Raw genomic sequence first — 18,378 nt, 5'->3', positions numbered from 1 at the left:
TTAGTATTTTCTATTTATAGAAACAAGAGTGGCAACCTCTGTGGTTCCCCACTGCTGCAGCCCACCTGCTTTCAGCTCGTCCTGCTGGGCTTTCACATATATTCTATAGGTTGTATTTTATTTGTAACAAGCAGTGACATGACTTATCAATCTGGTTATCCTCTGCTGGCCTGTGGTAGAGACATCACAAAAGCTGGCCGCTTTGTCAATAAGAAAAGTAAAAAAAAAAGTTCCACTTTGAACATCTCTTGAGCTATTTTAAAAGCATTCCCAGTGTTTTTATTTTTGTTTTTTTAGCCAAAATCCACAAACCTGTGCTTTTTTTAAGGACATAGTTTCTGCAGAGCGGCAGCAGCTCATTAGGCAATATCACACATCCACTACTTACATTTGGTGCCTTTTTCCACCTATGAAATTTCGGTCTTTCATGACACATGCATGATATATGTAATTCCATAAGTTGATGTGCACAGAGGTTGACAATTACGCAGTTTATGCGTATTTTATGTAGTTTATACCCAGTTATTACTTAAATCTTCCGCAATTGTGCCTGATATCTGAAGATTCATATGCAAATTTGTGGCTTTCCGGGACCGTTCCGCATGTGTCTAACTGACCTTTCACGCATGTAACACCTTTGTATGACTTAATTATCTCATATACGGCGCACATATCACATTAAAATCATCTAATTGAAGCACAAATTCTTGGCCATTACTTCAGTGTTCTTTGCGTGGTTTATTCAGACGTCATGTGTGACTTTAACAAGGTACATATGTGATTCATCTGTAAAAAATTCCCGTAATTCCACAACTTTTCTCACCTTTTTCATGTATATTTACATATGATCAATTTTCATATGAAATTCACCTCTGAGTTGGGAGCGGGAGCATTGGCACATAGCAACCCCGCCCCCCTTCCCTTTTCTGTTGCTAAGGGCTCGGAGGAGGAAGTTTGGGGTCGCCCAGTGCATTTTCTACATGACAAATCCGATCTTTTTCAAACTGCATTTTTCCATTTGCTGGTGATGCACAACTATCTGAATGAAGAAAAACTCAAAAATGCAATTTTGAGCTTAATTTTCTCAATAAAATTCCTCCATCATGAGAAAAATGCCACAAGAACAAAATTTTAATCAAAGTGGGTCTTTAAAATGATTTACTTGATGTTTTTTTGCATAGTCTTCATAGAAGTGCACATGCTATCCATAAAGAGATTTTTTGTTTTGTTTAATTAGAAAAAGGTCTTCTGTCATTTTCTCAATATTACTTACAATTGGAAAACCAGGCAAAGATCAACTTTTGAGGAAAAATAAAAGATGATTTAAAATCCGAAGGACTTCGAAGAAGTCAGAAAGGAAAGGCCAGTTCATGTCCATCACAGTTTGCACATATTATGCATACACTCTGTGTGCCCAAACACAAGGTCAGTTTCATTGCAATGTGGCACATCTCATTCTCTCTTGAATAAATAGGGAGTCTGCTGGCATTATTACAGGGCAATCCACCCAGAAAAGATTAACTTTCAAGTATGGTGCAGGTGAAACCTGTAGTCCAAAACCACTTTTTATTCTCTCTCTCCAGGAGGACCTTATAATAACTGCACTCAATACTAAGAAAATGTGAAAGGAGGTTTGATGGGGGCTATTAAACCCTACGCAGAAGATTTCCAATTTATTAATCAGCTGAACTATTGTCACAAATCTTTTGACATGTGCTGTAAAAATCCTTATAAATACCTGTAGGTCTGTACAACTTTGATGCAATAGAGCAGCTATGCGCTCTCGAGTCTCTTTTCTTTACACGCTCTTATTGTGTTTCACTGAGCGGGAAGCCAAGCCAGAAAAATTCAAAGCTCCCATCTTTGTTTTTTTGTTTTTTTTACTTAATTCTAAGTCTTTTTTCCCCTCTGCTGTCAGTTGCTGTGGTGACAAACAAATTTCCCACGTGTGGGATCAATAAAGTATCTCTGATTCTGATTCTGATTTTTCCATGGTACACATAGTGCACCAAGTGCTGACGGTGTGCTGCGTTTTATTGTTAGAAAAAATCCGGCTGAAAGGAAAGAAAAGGCGGGAGAACATTCTTACCTTAAGAACCACGCCAACACATCAGACTGCAGGAGAAGGGGAAGAGGGGGGAAAAGGGAGGGACAAAAGAGAAAAAAAGAACAGGTGAGAAAAAACATGGATTTTCAACAGTTTGATGCACAACAATGTGTTTTTAACAAAAGCAATAATGATCTCTGGAATAATATAGTGTCTTCTTGTGTAATCAGAGGGCACTTCAACTTTATTTGATATTATTTTTTACTTATGGGTTTGTTAAACATCCATTCCAATCATCTATTGAACTATTAGTAAAAAAAGAAAAAAAAAGTGTAGTTTTCTAGGACATAGTTTCTGCAAAGCGCAGTAGAAATTCACATCTTAGTTGTTGGCAGGGTTAGTCCACCCCCACTGCCCATCATCCATCTACTCTCCCACTAGCTTACAGCTAGTTGGGGATGTAGCCCAACCTATCATTTCCAGTGCAACAAAAATGGCGAGCAATATTAGAGCTACACAGATACCTTCTTTTTCAAACAACATTTTTTCCCGTCTGCTTCTGACTCGCAACAATTTGAATAAAGAAATACTTAGAAATGTAATTTTGAGCTTAATTTTTCCTTTAAATATGTCCTCTACCATGAGATAAATGGCCACAAGAAAATACTACAAACACCCAAAAAAAAAAAAAACTTTCATCAGAGCGGGTCTTTAAATGATCTGTACTTGAAGTGGTAAAGAATAAGTAAGATATATATGGAGATTTCTGCTTTCATGTCTTTGCACTTTGATCTGATTCCTAAAAAATAACCACAAAAAATCTTGTTTCTGAAAATTGGATCAGACAAGGCACTATTTGTACCCCTCACCTCAGAATATATATGTATAAACTTTATTATGACAACATGATGGACATTTTATATAAGTTTGGTTGTAAATTGACATACATTTTTACAAATTATCTAAAAATGTTATGCATAAATGAAGACCCATTTATAGAAAATGTATAAAAACTATATAAAGTAATCATATCAAGGAAAATTAAGTACATTTGGGCCCTTAAGCATTCGCAACTGCAAGTTGTGTCTAAACTATTTTTGTACAACATATTTTTCCTTTTTTTGTTTTTGCTGACACGCAGGTTTGCATTCTGACAAAAAAAGAAGTGCTATTTTTAGAAATATGCTGGAAGATGCTTCATAGAAGTTTTTTCAGCAAACGGTTCTCCAGTCTCCACACAGCTAGATTCACCTGCAACATCCAACATTTATTCCAGGCAATGCAACCCAACAGAACAGTTTGTCTTGTGCTTGTTATGTTAATCTTGGTTCTTGTGTATCATGGAACACAAACCATTCCTGCTGTTGTGACAACATAAGCACCTGAAATAATCAGAGAGGACAAACTACAGGGGCCCGAAGCCGCAGTACAAAAAATGGCGGAGCACATCTTAAAATATGAAACTCTTTTTTTCCTAGCTACGTCTTAAACAACATCAACCTTTTTAGGAATTATTCAGATATGCTAAAACGTGGGCCTTCGTTGTTAACACAACAGATGACATGTTTTCGAAGGAGAGGATCACATTCAAAATCCAAATACAAAGCGGTTGCTTTCTACCGTATTGCATCATATAAACTGGGGAGCCCCTTATCAGGTGACTGGGACAATGCCCTTTGTCTGTAAAAAAAAAAATCATTTACTTGCTTTGAAACTGAAACCAAAAACAATCAAAGCAACTGTTCAACTCAGAGAGTTGAAAATCTTTAGCACTACTCGGTCAGATGGACCCACATGAAGTTGCAGCTGGTGTTTTACGTTTGCTGAATGAAACGCTCTGCCTGCCTGTTCAGAGCAGTGACGCAAGCGCTTTAGAGCCTCCACTGAGCTCCGCATTTGCATTTGGCATAACATCCCAACATGCCTGCAGCACTGCTGTGGTGAAGGTTTTTGGAACTATGTCCAAGTCGTTAGAGGGAACAAAAAATGTGCCTTAAGTGTCAAATTTAGTGGCAACAAATTTCTACTCGTGTCACTGAACTAATGCAGGAGATGAGGCTCATTAAACAGCGAACCAGTCAACTCCATCAAACAAAAAACCCACTTTAACAGCTGAGCAAAGATAAGTGTAGAGATAATGTGGTAATATTCATCTGAAAACTCATAATCATAACATTGTAGGTAATAACGTTAGATATGATTGTTTTCAAATTACTTGACAGTTGATTTCTGTATGGCTGCCTTGACCCGATATGAAGTGGTGACTAAGCAAAACATTCCCACAAGTAAATTTCGGTAACATATAACCTAGCTAACATCCATCCATTTTCCAAACCTGCTGAATCCCTTTCGGGGTCACTGGATTGCTGGAGCCTATCCCTGCTACTGTTGAGGGTATGTCTAGTATACTCTGTGGAGGTTGTCAGTTTGTCTCAATGCCACAAAACCAACACAAATCGTTTTTTGATCAATTTTCAAAGTCTTCCCAATGGTTCTTTAATTATGATTATGCCGCTTTTAGCCAGAATAAAATAAACTGTGTCAATTTGTATAACATAGTTTCTGCAGAGTGTAGTTCAATAGAAATTCGCTTCTGAGTTATGGGCAGGACTGTTGGTGCAGAGTAAATCCTCCCCTGCTTCCCGACATCCATATTGTCACACTCTCTCTCCCGCTAGCTCACAGCCCTCACACGCACAACCTAAACTTTCCAGTGCAAAAAAAAAGGTGAGAAAAACTGGAGCCGTCCAGATATACATTTTTGAACCAGAGGCCAGCTTGGATGAAGAAAACAAAGATATATATATTACAATGTACTATATAGTACATAGTAATGTATGTACTATATTCTTTTTTAAATAGCATTTTTTCGTCTGATCCTGATTCACCATCATTTAAACAAAGAAATACTCAAAAAATTCTATTGAAGTTTAATTTTCCTCAGATATGTTCCTTCATCATGAGAAAAATGCTACAGGAACATGTTAAATCGTAACACTAAGGGAGACCACCTGTGGGAAGCTTTATGCAGCTTGCTCACAACTTAGAGTCTATGGTCATGAGCTGCGGCTTGTGAACAACTCCTCTATGACATGTAGGTAGCAGCAACTCCAAGCCTTGAGGGTCGCACTCCTGCATGTTTTTCGACAAACTCTGCTTTGGCCGGACACACCTGAACCAGGTAATCAGTCATGAGTAGGACTTGGAAATCTGGAAATCGTGCAGACATACCGGCCCTCGAGGCCTGGAGTTGCCCATCCCTTAAAGTTAAGGAATATATATATTTACCAGTAAATTTAGGGCTTTGTTTTCTGGTTTGACTCCCGTCACCATGATGAACCAAAACAAACTCCACATTACTGCAGGCTGGTAAAGTTTATGATCAACGTAAAGCTTTCCAAAGCCTGTGCATGCAACTCTTAGTCAATCTTAGGGATGACAGCATAGACCAGACATTCTTTCTCACCCACTGAGCAATCAGATTGTTTCATTAGTAAGGAGCTGACAGATAGCCCTCCCCAAGGAGACATTGACCAAGAGGCCATTGATCTACTGAGCTAGGCCAATCTGTGTCCAACTGTGTGTAAATGTGTACAGATTGGTGTGTATCTATGAGCCAAGCGGCGCACTGATGGAGTCTTTAAGTTGTTAGGGTAAGCACCGTAAATCTAATCCTGTTGTGTTTAATGGAGAGAAAAAGAAACAGGCTGCCGACATATATTCATTAGGTCAAATTACTCTGCCCAATCACTGTCATCCGGCTCACTCTCCACAGCGAGGAAAGGGAATCAGCACTATCTACGCTCTTGGAGAACGACCGCTACAGGAATGTCTTTGGACAACAAATAAAACACATATTTATTCCACTTCCTGAATGGCAATATGGTGCGTTTAGAGAGATCTCATTTCATTTGATCTCATTCAAGTCTGGCAGAGAACAGCAGCATAAATCAATCTGGCTAAAACTGGGAATCTCTAAATTATACAGTCTTATTGATGATTCAATAAAGTATGTTGAGGCTCAGAGGCCATAATAATGACTTATGGTAATAATGTAATGACGCAACCATGTTTTCCATAACAAGCTCATTGGTAAACACTAACAATCACAGACAGAAACAAGACAGCCATGCTTTTGGCCACACATCATCCGCGTGGATGCCTGTGTCTTTTCCCATTTACATGTGGGTAACTTGTAATTAGCTTTCTCTCGTACGTTGGATGTGGAGGTAATTGGGGCTTTTGGACACTCGTTCTCCATCTCTGTCAATGCGGGTGTGTGTGTGGATGTGTGGATCCATCTGAATTTGGGAGGGTAGCCAAACCATTACTGTGTGCTCAGCTTCTGATTCATTAGTAATGAGAACATTTGTAAAACTAAACGAGTGTCTGAGTGGTCAAGCGTGTGCAATGATTGTCTTCACTTATCCACACCACGCTTCTATTCTACATTGGAACACACTCTCTCATGCTCATATCCATGTTGTACGGAGGAATGTTGGGTTGTTTTTTGTGTGTTTGCTAAGCCAAGTAGAAGCTCATGTAGACACAATGAAGTCAGTCAGTTGTGCCATTAATTACTGTTTTACACCTGCTTGTTTCAGCTAATTAGACATGCTGACACACATACACATATGCAGCACGTTACACCACATGTGCACATCTACGCTATGTGGAACAACACACAAGGGTGCATGTTATCACACTCAGACTAACACAAAAATTCCAGACAAGCCCCCACCCCCTTTTTTATTTTTTTGTACCGTAGACAAGTCAAAAATACATTTTAATTTTCACTTTGACTGAGGTGAGATGGCACAGCTAAACACAGCCTCCATTTCCCTGTCTTAGTCTCACATCTCCGTGGACCACCTTTTTCTTTTCTCACTCTGTCATTCTAACATCCTCACACGTTTGCTTCCTGCGTGCAATCTCATACCGCCATCGCCCTGCTCGCTATAAGATCTGTTCTCCTTGTCTGACTTTCTGTCGCTTCCCGCAAACTTGCAGACTTTAAATCTCAGGTGGACAATATTTCCTTCAAGGGAACCACACATTAACGTCTGACAATTAAAAGAACACGGGTGTGCAGGAAGGTGTTTTAGTGTCAGAAATATGTTCCTATTTCTGACATGTGGAGACTTGTATTTCAGGTTCAACTCAAAACTCATTTGAACAGAAAACTAAATAGATTTAGTTGAGTTTAAATTATCCTTTATGATTATGACCTTTATGATTTTGATTCTAGAATCAAGTTCAAAATCCTCTTGCTAACCTATAAGGCCTCACACTGTATGGCCCCATCCTATATTAAAGTACCTTACCAACCAAACAGAGCACTTCGCTCGCAAAATGCAGGACTGCTTGTGGTTCCCAGAATTTATAAAAGCACAGTTGGAGGTAGAGCCTTTAGTCATCAAGCCCCTGTTTTCCACTTTGGACAGGCTTATTTAGGGTTGTGCCGATACCATCGTCCATCGTGATGGCTGACTGACATCACGATGGAGAAACACCATCGTGATGCCACGCCCTCGCCACGCTGCGAGTCGACACCATAAGCTGCAGTTACATGTGCAAAATATCTTGATCGGATCAATGGTCGGATTAGAATTCAACCGTGTACATGGGTCTCACTTTCGGAAAAAATAAATCATTCGCACATGCGCGGTAGGGTTTGAAATACCGGAAGAGGAAATGAGTTCCGCTGAGAGGCTACATACATAGATATCTGGCAGCTCCGTAATATACGAAATGATCTTCTAAACGTGCTTTTATTAATGTTACGGTTATTATGAAGCGCCTGTTCGCTCAACATTTTATTTTTAATCCGTGTGGTCAGTGCTTTTTCTGTTGAAGAACGGAGCTGGAAGAAGGCAGCCAGGGCTAAGAGAGGCTAACACTCACTAAATCAATGCGGGAAATGCTGCAATCTGCAGGTTGGCTGAACGTAAATATGTGGGATTGACATATTTGGGATTGTGTGGGATTGGGTCCGAGCTCTGCGGTCTCGGACACACACTTTTACTGGAAGACCCGGTTCACCTGAGTTCGGTAGCTCGTTCACCTAGAGCTGCGGGACGGATCGCAGTCTGAAGTCTCCATAACATAGCGCAGACGTAACCAAGCATCCTCCCTTCCCCTCAAACACAAAGTCCGTCTGCTCTGCTCAAAGACACGGTCCACCGGTCCCCCACGGTCCCCCGGTCCACTTGAGTAATCAAGTGCAGGAGCGGACTATTTCTTTTCCATTTTGTTTGTTATTTTAATTTTTTTGTTAAAGTCACTTCCCTCAGTTTATACTGGATCATTGCGGATGAGTCATTAGTTGATAAATAAAATAAATGAAGTAATAAAGTAAAATAACGAATAATAATTCTATAACAACGAAAAATTAAAAATACCCCCCCGATGATATTTTCATCCATCCCGATGGTTTACTGCAAACATCGTCAACTGCCAATTTAAGGGACATTGCCCAACCCTAGGCTTATTGTCAGACTAGCTAGTCTTCAGAGAATATTTACCTTACTGTTCATTTGTTTAAATTAAACTTAACAATAACAATAAAGTTGACACTAGGCTGCTAGAAGTTTGAAGGTGGGGAAACTATGGTGCACTGGGGTTTTGTCCTCTATTCTCGCCTACTTCTACTCTCCTTCTCTCCTCTATTCTTGATCATGTATTTATGATTTAGTTCTCCAAGCCTCTGTTTGGTGCAGTGCGATTCATGTACTGTCCCTTTTTCCCACTCCAGTGCTTCAAGATCCCAGTTAGCTTATCCGTGCTCCTGTTCCTGACCGTTTACCTCATTTCTGGCTTGCCTCTACTACTACTCCTACATCTGGCTGTGGATCCTGTCTCCGGCTCGTCTCTGCTCTGTACCTGGCCGTGTACCTCGTCTCTGCACCTAAACCTGGCTGTGGATCCTGTCTCCGGCTCGTCTCGCGCCCCCAGCCGTCCCCCAACTTCATCTGGATGAAGATCATCTAATGGACTTTAAATATGTAGTTGTAGAGTTAGATAAGTTAAATCTTTTCTATGAGTTCTGGGATGCCAGTTTAGTTTAGTCTGTGTAGTTAAAGTTTAGTATTATCCTATTGAATTCTATGCATTTGCGATCCTTTTTGATTGTATGTTTACCTTACAATTACCGGTATGAAGCCAATTGAGACAACTGTTGTTGTGAATTTGGGCTATACAAATAAAATTGAATAGAATTGAATTAATAATGGATTAATAGTTCGCCTTTCTGATGTAGAAAGAGCTATACCCCTGTATGTTAGAATTTTACATGATAGGGATCGAGGTGACAGATCATCCATAAGATCCCGCTGAATCACTTTTGGGGTCACGGGTTGCTGGAGCCCATCCCAGCGGCTGTTAGGCGAAGTACATCCTAAACTGGTCGCCAGTCTGTTGTAGGGACATCTAATTTTAACTAAATGACACCATTAGAACTGATAATTATTTTGGAAAGAAAATTTTCACACATTTCCAAGACAATTTTATAGTTATGCAGTGATAAAAAAAAATACATAATGCCAGAATGTACCAAAACATCTATCCTTCCTTCCTCTTTCGGCTTTTCCCATCAGGGGTCGCCACAGCTAAACAACCTCTCTGTCGAGGATGAGTTGCATGGGTAACTTGGCAATGTTTTACGACGGATGCCCTTCCTGACGCAACCCTCTCAATTCACTTGGGCTTGGGACCGGCACAGAAGCAGAGAAGGGAATAGAGAGCAGCAGCAGGGAATAGGGAGCAGATTTGAACCCTGGTTTCATGGACAGAAGGCGCAGCAAACCAGCACGAGCTAATCTGGCTCCCTTACCAAAGCATCTATACTATTTTTATTTATTTAAAATATGATTATGGCATTTGTTCTTCTTTTCCACTTTGAGATGTATGAACATAAGGCGGGACTTTGCTTAAATGCTTGGTTTAGCAGAGCCGCTTAGGTTGATATTGTGCATTTTGTGGTCTAATCACCATATTTGGCATGTACCTTTTGATCCCCTCTTTTAGAAAAGCACTTTAGCCACATGAAAAATCCAATATGTAATTTGTAAAGATGATGGCCATATCCTCAATTATTATAAAAATATTTATTGACTATTTGCCCCAGTCTAAAAAATATGGGCTGTTTGTACATAGGATCCTAAGGTACATTCATGGAAAATTTGGTGCTTGTACCGCAAAATGTGTGATTATTTCAATAACCAGCTCCACTGTTTGATTTGGTAATAAATGCATAAAAAAGTTATACCTCTATTTAGCTTTGCTTGCTTTTGCACTCTTAAAAGCTGGATGGGTGCAATGCAACACACACACAAACAGTTGTTGCGTTGAGTGTGGCATTGCCCAAAGGAGCACTGACCTAAAAAAAACAAAAATAAAGAAAAAAAACCTGAAAGCACATCCTGTAAGTCATCTGACTGTCAGATACTAATTAGTGCTTGCACGTCTTCTTGTCTTCTTCCAAGACAATATCCAACTAATATGAGAATATCCCTTCTTCCGTTCAATTTTTAAAATTACTTTTTTTTCGTAACATGCAATTTACTTATGTTACTTTGCATTTATAATTCTTTAGCCCACTGAAAATGTGATCTGCATTCCTACTGTAATAAGCCCCGCTTGAGTTTATTTACAAGAAAATGGAGCAGGATTTGCTTGCTAAATCAACAAATCCAAATGAGCTTCCACACCTGTTTAAATAAAATCAGTTTATCAGTGGAAGCAAGTTTGATTTAGACCAATCAACCCTGATGTGAATATGACCAAATGGCGTATAGATCCCATGTATGGGTAACCTTGAATCGTGCAGTCCCAAATCTTTGCTATCCTGCAATTCCACTCCATTGGATGTGCCCCAAACACAAATGCCATTTCTTACTGTATAGTAAGTAGTACTATAGTATAGTAGTACTGCAGTGACTGCAGCTCTTTTTTTTTGCTGGTTAACCATCCGCCAATGAACAGAAAGAAAGGTTTATGCATGTCAACATGAAAACAAGAAGTCTGTTTCAAAGACCCAAATATTAGTGGTAAATTTAAAGATTTGCAGTATTTTGGACAAAGAGTAAAGCTGTTTGACACTTTAACACCAGAGCTGTCGCCGGCAACAGCAAAATAACACTTGCTCTTCAACTGTTGACACAATTAACCAACGGATGTTGACGCAGAGAAAAAGAAAAAGGTGCAAAGCTGCTTTTTCTGCTTAAGAAGCTATTGGAATTATGCTAAATCCCCGCTCCGATCATCGCTTGACAAATCGTTCCCAGTGGTCTTTTAATTATAATAAAAAAATGTAAAAACCTGTGTTGTTTCTGCAGAGCGGCAGTAGTTCATTAGAAATTCACCTCTGATTTGTGGACAGGAGAAAGTGAGATGAAGACATAGATGAGTAGATGGATCAGAGGAGGAAACTTCTGGCACGCCTAGGATATTTTCAAAGTAACAAATACAATTTTTTTGGAAAAAGTATTTTTTGTCTGCTCCTGATTTATAACAATTTTAATAAAGAAATACTACGAAATGCAATTTAAAGCTTAATATTCTTTCTATATGTCCTGTATCATGAGAAAAATGCCACAAGAACATGTTAAAAACAGCAAAAATGCAATTATCATTGAAGAGGGTAAATGGCTGAAAATTCAAAAACTGTCATGTCGAATTAGCGTAACCCTTGTGCTATCTTAAATGACCCCCCCTTACATTGATGTGTTCTCCCTACCATGACAAAAGTGGATAAAGGTGGAAAGATTTCGTGTAATCCATGGACACCAGTGAAGATCACAAATCGTTGAAGAAAAAAGGTTCAGAGCACTGTCTAGTGGGTCTAGATGACCCAACTCCCAATGTTAAAGTGTCTAGGATAGCACAAGGGTTAAACACAACTTCGGATTTAGCAAAGTTGAGGTTGTAGCCTTAGATTCCAGTGATGAAACATGCTTGATGATCACATCAGATGCATTGTGGGCCATAGTTCACCAAACCTTGTTTTTTCCCACCTCCTTTAAATACCATTTTTTAAGGGTTAGACTCTTGCTAACTGAGCATGACTTCCTGAATTTGTGCAAGTGTCTCTCATCCTTGCTCGTTGCCTGATTTGCTTTCACAGAAGGGCTCATCTGTAGATTAGCAGCTCCCAAATCATTGATGGAACTGAAACAATGTATGTGTTCAATTAAACATCAGATGCATTCAAGTGCACTTCAAGTCAAAATTGATGATCTTATCCTTCAAATGAACACTGTTTCTTTAGCAGATCAAGACTTCCTGACTTGTCTCCCACCCGAGGTCGCACTGTGCTCAGGCTGTCTCGCGCGCACGGACGCACACATAAGCACACATACGCACACATACACAAACACACAGCCCGCACCGCATATGGCTATTTCTCTCGTCTTTGAAGGGTTGCTTTGAAGCTATGGCACCCTTATCGATTGGCGCTCAGATGAGCTCGCTTCACCAGAGCCCTGCGATTATCTGTCGCTTTATTTCAAACGGAGTGCGAGAGAGGAAGGCTTACACACCCATCACTCACTCACACTCCCAGAGTCAGCTGAACACTCATACATACATAAAACACACACACAAACACTCACACAAACGGGGATAATGAGATGAGCTTTTGCTCTAAATCCCAATACTTAAGTCAAGTTGTGCTTCAGAACTGACAAGTGAGTGGTGAATATTAAAAAGTGAGGACATAGTGAGAAGAAGAGACTTTAAAGTCAGGTGATGAAACTTTAGAGAAGATGTTTCCCCATAAAACTTTGAGCTGATTTCAAAATGGAGAAAAGAAAAAAAAATAAGGCCAAGTTTTTTTGAATCTACAACACTACCAAAAAGTAAGGAATTACAACTTCTTTTCTCTGGAAAAACAAAAGTTGCTAAATTGCTGTTGGGTCTATCCTTGCTGAGAATTCCTGGTATACAGTGTGTCCTTACAAAAACCTTTTTAAAAACTCCACTCCAATGAAAAATCGTTTTTTTTCAGAGTTTTTAACTTGTAGCTTTTTTATTAAGAGTGTATTCAGACTAGAAAAGTCTGTTGGTCCGGAAAGAATCTGCTTAATTTTGTCCTGATCGAGTCCTGAACCTTGCTTTTCGTCTGTATTCAGACTGTCGTCTAGAGGACTTTCCTGTTTCAAACCACAGCTTGTTAAAAAAAAAACATTTGACTAAAATGTCTTCTGTCTTTGGCTAGGAATTATGACGACAGAGCAAAGCAACGGGAGAAAGAAAATTGAAAGCCCTGCACATTACAATTCTTGTCGGGATGGTTCACTTATTCCAACTTTGTGACCTGAACGTCTGTATCAACATCATGCACAACACAATAGTTTGCTGCTTTGGTCATGCTGTAAGACGGTCATTGAGGAGACAACGGCTAACAAGGTACGCTAAGAAGTGTTTATGAAATATAGATTGCCAGGAAAACAGTGTGACAAGCGATGTTTGTCACATTATAAGTTGTTTTAATGAGCCTGCATTCATCCGACCACATTTCAATGAGTTGCTGTGTCTTATTGGCATGGTTGCCACGTTTTTACTCTATTACTTTCCGTAATGCGTGGCTACGGTGGCCATTTTGGTCCAGTTGTTTTCCAGTTTGTTAGGCTCTGAATAGGCTCATTCAGACGGAGGAAACTCAGAGCGAAACCGGAGCTCAGTCAGATAGGAAACAAACCGAGACCACCTTGAATGATGTCAAATGGACGGGCCAAAGTCTCCCTCCTCCACTGCATTATGATACATCTACTTGCAGACAATTAGATACACTCATCTAGGGGTTGTAAGAGGCTGTAAACTAGTGGGAGCGTGTGTGAAACAAAGGGATGATGGAATATCAGTAGAGGCTTATTTCCGCACCAACAGACCCGCCCACAACTGTTTTGCAGAAACCATTTCCTAGTGTGATGGCAGCATACCCTGCCACACCCACAAACAACATGGCGGTAACCTCCCTTCAGCATTGCACACTTTCTTTTTAATTTTATTATTTCAGATTCTTTATTCTTAAATAAATGCACATATTTCTTTGAGTTAAAATATACATCTATTTATTTTCAATAATTTCTAGCACATGGACACTTGTTTAGTTTACTTATTTTGGTTTGTTTAATTAATGTCACCTGTTTTTGAGTTGCCAGTGCTGAGGGGGCTACTGGTCGCTACGGGTGTGGCTGAGGTTCTGCTCCTGGAGCTGTGCTGTGAGGACTGGCAAAGGAGGAGTTCAAGTCTTCACAGCCTTTAAATACTCCAGCCGGGCAATTAGGAAGGCACCATCTACTGAAGCCTCCAGGGGAGAAACTAATGGACTTATTTAATGTTTATTTGCTTTGCTTCTGTTGTTCATTATTCATTTTGTTCCACTTTTGATGAATTTTCTCTTCCACTAAGAGGCCAAGTTTTGTGTATAGTCTTGTCTTTATAGTCTTTGTTAAATGTCTTTTGTAGTCATGTTAGTTCCCCCCCATGTTTCTCAAGTGGTCTGATCAGCCACTATATATGTTCCCCTGTTGTGTCTTTGGTTAGGTCAGTTTGTTTCTGTTACTTGGTCTGTTCAGTTGGTTAAGTTAAAGTTATTGCCTGAGTTAATTATGTTTCTGTTGACCTCTTTTACGGGCCCAGTTTGTTCATCTTTTTACATTTTTTGAGAAAATTAAAATTTTCATTTTTGTGAAACTTCTGTTGTCCTCTTTGGCCGCTCGATCCCTCACACCTAGAAAACAAAAATTTTAAAATATTTTGCTCATAAATGGCTTAATCAAAAATAAAACATCACTGGGAACGCATTTGCATTGGATAAAAAATAGGATTGGAGTGGGACTTTCACAATATATTTGTCAATAAAATAACACACACACAGCTAACATTTACATATTCTCAGAGGAAGATATGTGGAAAGATGTTTTTTTTTACCTTCACAGCATATTTATTTTGAAAAGAGACTCTGGATTGAAAAACTTTGACATAACATAAACCTGTCACATTGTCTGGAGCCTTTGAGGGCAGAAAACATCTCATTCTCTGAGCCATTTCGAGTTGCGGTATGCTGTCACAGCGCTATAATAGCTCAGAGTAGAAATGTCCGAAGTCTCCGTTTTTATCCCCACCTGCATCTTTGTACCACGTTGCATTCTCTGTTCATAATAGGTGGAAAGCTGTAACTTCAAGGTTGATACTTTTTTGTTCTTTTTGTTTTTTGCTGTAAAACAGGGCATTTTCATATCACCAACTATATGTTTTATCTCCCTCCCAGGTGGATTACTAAAATTCCAAGATGTGACACCAAAAGGGCAGCATTTCAAAAGTAAGCATGTGTGCAAATGTCGATAAATCACTACTTATGACAGCCATATTTTACAAAATTGAGCATAACACATTAGAATAGAGATGGTTTAGAGGCTGTCAAGCCTTCATGCTACAGAGAAATCATGAATTTCAATCATCAATAATGATAATAATCATCAATGATTTTGTTACTTGAAAAGAATCTATCTGATCAGAACCGGATCACAAAAACTATGCAAAACTAAAAACTGAATTATCTCAGTAGGGGTGGGATTATATAAGCGTGCTTCTTCCCACTCCATTTCAAGCAATAAATCAAACTCCACTTGACTTTATCTAATGATCACTATATTTAATTAAGCAAATGCAGTGTGTCTTTATTTTTTTTCTCTGTTCATTTTATCTATTCATTTTATCATTTCTGTAATGAGTTTCATAAATCTGTCTAATTTTTTTATTGTATTGACTACAATAATGCTTGAAATAAATCAAATCAAATCAAATGTTATCATTGTTTCACTAAAAAGTTCATCACTTCAACTGGGCTGGTTCTACAAACACACCTTGATAAGATTAAGGACAATTGCCAAGTCGAGATTTTGTTTTTCCGTTTATTACATGGGTTTTTTGTGTGCTTGTCTTTCTGCGATTGCCACTAGCAGCTCCAGGATTTCATAAAAAAACACTAAACGTAAAACCTTTTCACATTTGGCGCTTTGAGATTTTTTTTCAAAATGTAAAACACATTCTTTCTAAATAAAATGTATTAGTATTATTAACATCAAAGATGTCGGGGGCGACATCAATAACACATGCCTTTTAATATATCGTAACTTTTTGACTGTTCATGCAATCAACATTAATTAACTGACTCTGTCGTGGAGCAAAGCATCTTTTTTAATTCTTGTGTTATCCTATGGGGTCCAGATGACCCGATCCTTTCATTGACGTGTTCTCCCTACCATGACAAAGGTGGATAAAGGTAAGGATTTCATGTAATCCATGGACACCAGTGAAGATCACAAATCATTGAAGAAAAAAGGTTCAGCACACTGTCTAGTGGGTCTAGATGACCCCACTGCCAATGTTAAAGTGCATAGGGTAGCACAAGGGTTAATTGGCTTTGCGCTAATATTCCACACTGTACACACAAAACTAACTATAAAACTATTCCCATCAGCTGCTTTACATTGATTGGGTACGCACTTCACTACTGTAAAGTATTACATACAAGCAATAGGATGATTTTTATTTATGCTTGAAAATTGGCTGGGGCTACGTACTTTATTTGCGTAAACGGTCAAAAAGTTACGATGGTGGAAAGAATGTCAACATTGGAGCTAATGCTCCATTAAAAAAAGGGTTAAAAGACTGAGGTTTATTATTAGTTATTTATCTATTTTGTGATACTAAAGGAAGTTTCATTAACTACTACCGGATTCTGTTCACCACATCCATCCATCTGTCTTGATGCATCACATGACTTAAAACAGCGGTTCGTATTGCTAAGTTAAAAGGTTAAAGCTAAAAAGCTAATGAAAAAAAAACAAAAAACAAACTTGGAAAGTTTCTTTGGGGACAAAAAAGCCATCAAGGAATCTGAATAAAAACAAAAAAACAAAGCTGTTTTTCACAGAAATAAACATGATTTTTCCTTGACTTACTGTATACAGTAGATTTCTTGAGACAGTTGTCACATGTACCAGAAGCTGCTCCGCTCTGCCTGATACACAGCGACTTATTCTTGACTATTTCACATATGTAGATAATAAAGATGCAGATTCATATTTATTATTATATTTAGAAAATACCAGTTTTAAGATGGTTGTGCCAATTCAATTTGCTTTATTGCAGCTAAAGTTAGGATCCAGCTGTTCACATCCACTTTGACGTCTTCATCATCATAACAAAGTCTAAGTTTAAACCAGCTGCCAACATTTTACAGAGAATGAAGATTCAATCAAATGAAGTTGTCGACCTGCTGAAGACGTTTCTGAACTGAGGAAACTTTTAAAGGAGAGAGTAGGGGTGAATTAGGAAGGGCAGGAAAGAAACTAGAACAGAAAATGTTCCAGTGATTAAAAATAAATACACAATGAATCAGGATTTATGTAAAAACAAAATATGAAAAATATATCTTTGCTCTGAAGGATGATCTGAACTTGGGTTGAGTTCTCAATGATATAATGTTGTTCAATGGACCAAAAAAAACTAGTGTCGCTTTTATTGATTTTTTCTTTTTACAATTTAAAAACAACTTCTGCAAATTAACAATTTTCTTTCATACAATCCTTATCATCTTCAGAAATCAGAAGCTTAAAAATATTACACGCCAGCTTTGACCCCGTTTGGACCAATCCGTGAAAATACTGTCTGACATTAAAACGGTCCGTGGCGTGAAAAAGCTACAGTGCAAGTACAGTGACCATTGCTCTCTAACCAATGAAAAATCCCCCCATCCAAAAATACCTATTAGCACCTCAAACCATTGCCAACGTGAATCTTCATTCAGTTTTTTTAAGTCCTAACAATGCGCAATACATGCCAACAACATCCAAAGTGGGGATTTTATGATTGAAATTCATTCTGCTTTAATGACCTTTTTTTTTAAGTAGGGATGGTGTTTCAGTTTAGATTTTTTTTTTTTATGAAAGAGCTGCTTTCACCAAAAGACAATCTAAACTCTGATGTTGATGTGCTGAGAATCTTTTGGACTGATGCCTTTTTGCCAAATGTTCTCGGCTCGCTCTCACTAAATGCTTGGGTACACTGAGCCTGTTTGGCATTCTCTTCTACCACCTGGACCAAAAAGAAGATCCGGAAGGGGCTGGGAGTTTCTCCTTTTTTTTTCAGCTTAAAGGGTTTGTGCGTCTCACTAAAATTACTTTTGTTAGAAAAAGTTTACTAGACCGAGGGGGTTAGGATGATAAGATGGAAGATACGTTTAGAAAGGAATGAATGGGTTGAAATAACCAGATCTCTGAATCAAAGTTGCTGTGAAACAGGCTGTAGAAAATAGATGAGTG

The 18,378-nt window shown here is 38.7% G+C and overlaps 1 protein-coding gene across 28 annotated transcripts in view; it reads right to left on the bottom strand.

The window, feature by feature from the left end:
- Window positions 1–18,378, bottom strand: part of ptprdb (protein tyrosine phosphatase receptor type Db) — a 227,028-nt gene that overhangs the window by 177,054 nt on the left and 31,596 nt on the right. For all 28 annotated transcript variants that reach the window (XM_023956020.2, XM_023956040.2, XM_023956048.2 and 25 more), the window contains exon 3: window positions 2,090–2,115. The gene's annotated coding sequence lies outside the window, so the exon portion shown is untranslated. The remainder of the gene's footprint in view (window positions 1–2,089; window positions 2,116–18,378) is intronic.

This window comes from Oryzias latipes, chromosome 1 (assembly GCF_053564925.1).
Source record: "Oryzias latipes strain Hd-rR chromosome 1, Olatipes_Hd-rR_3.1".
Lineage (NCBI taxonomy): Eukaryota > Metazoa > Chordata > Actinopteri > Beloniformes > Adrianichthyidae > Oryzias > Oryzias latipes.
Note: the sequence above shows the minus strand (reverse complement) of the source record. Positions and strands in the feature narration are given on the sequence as shown.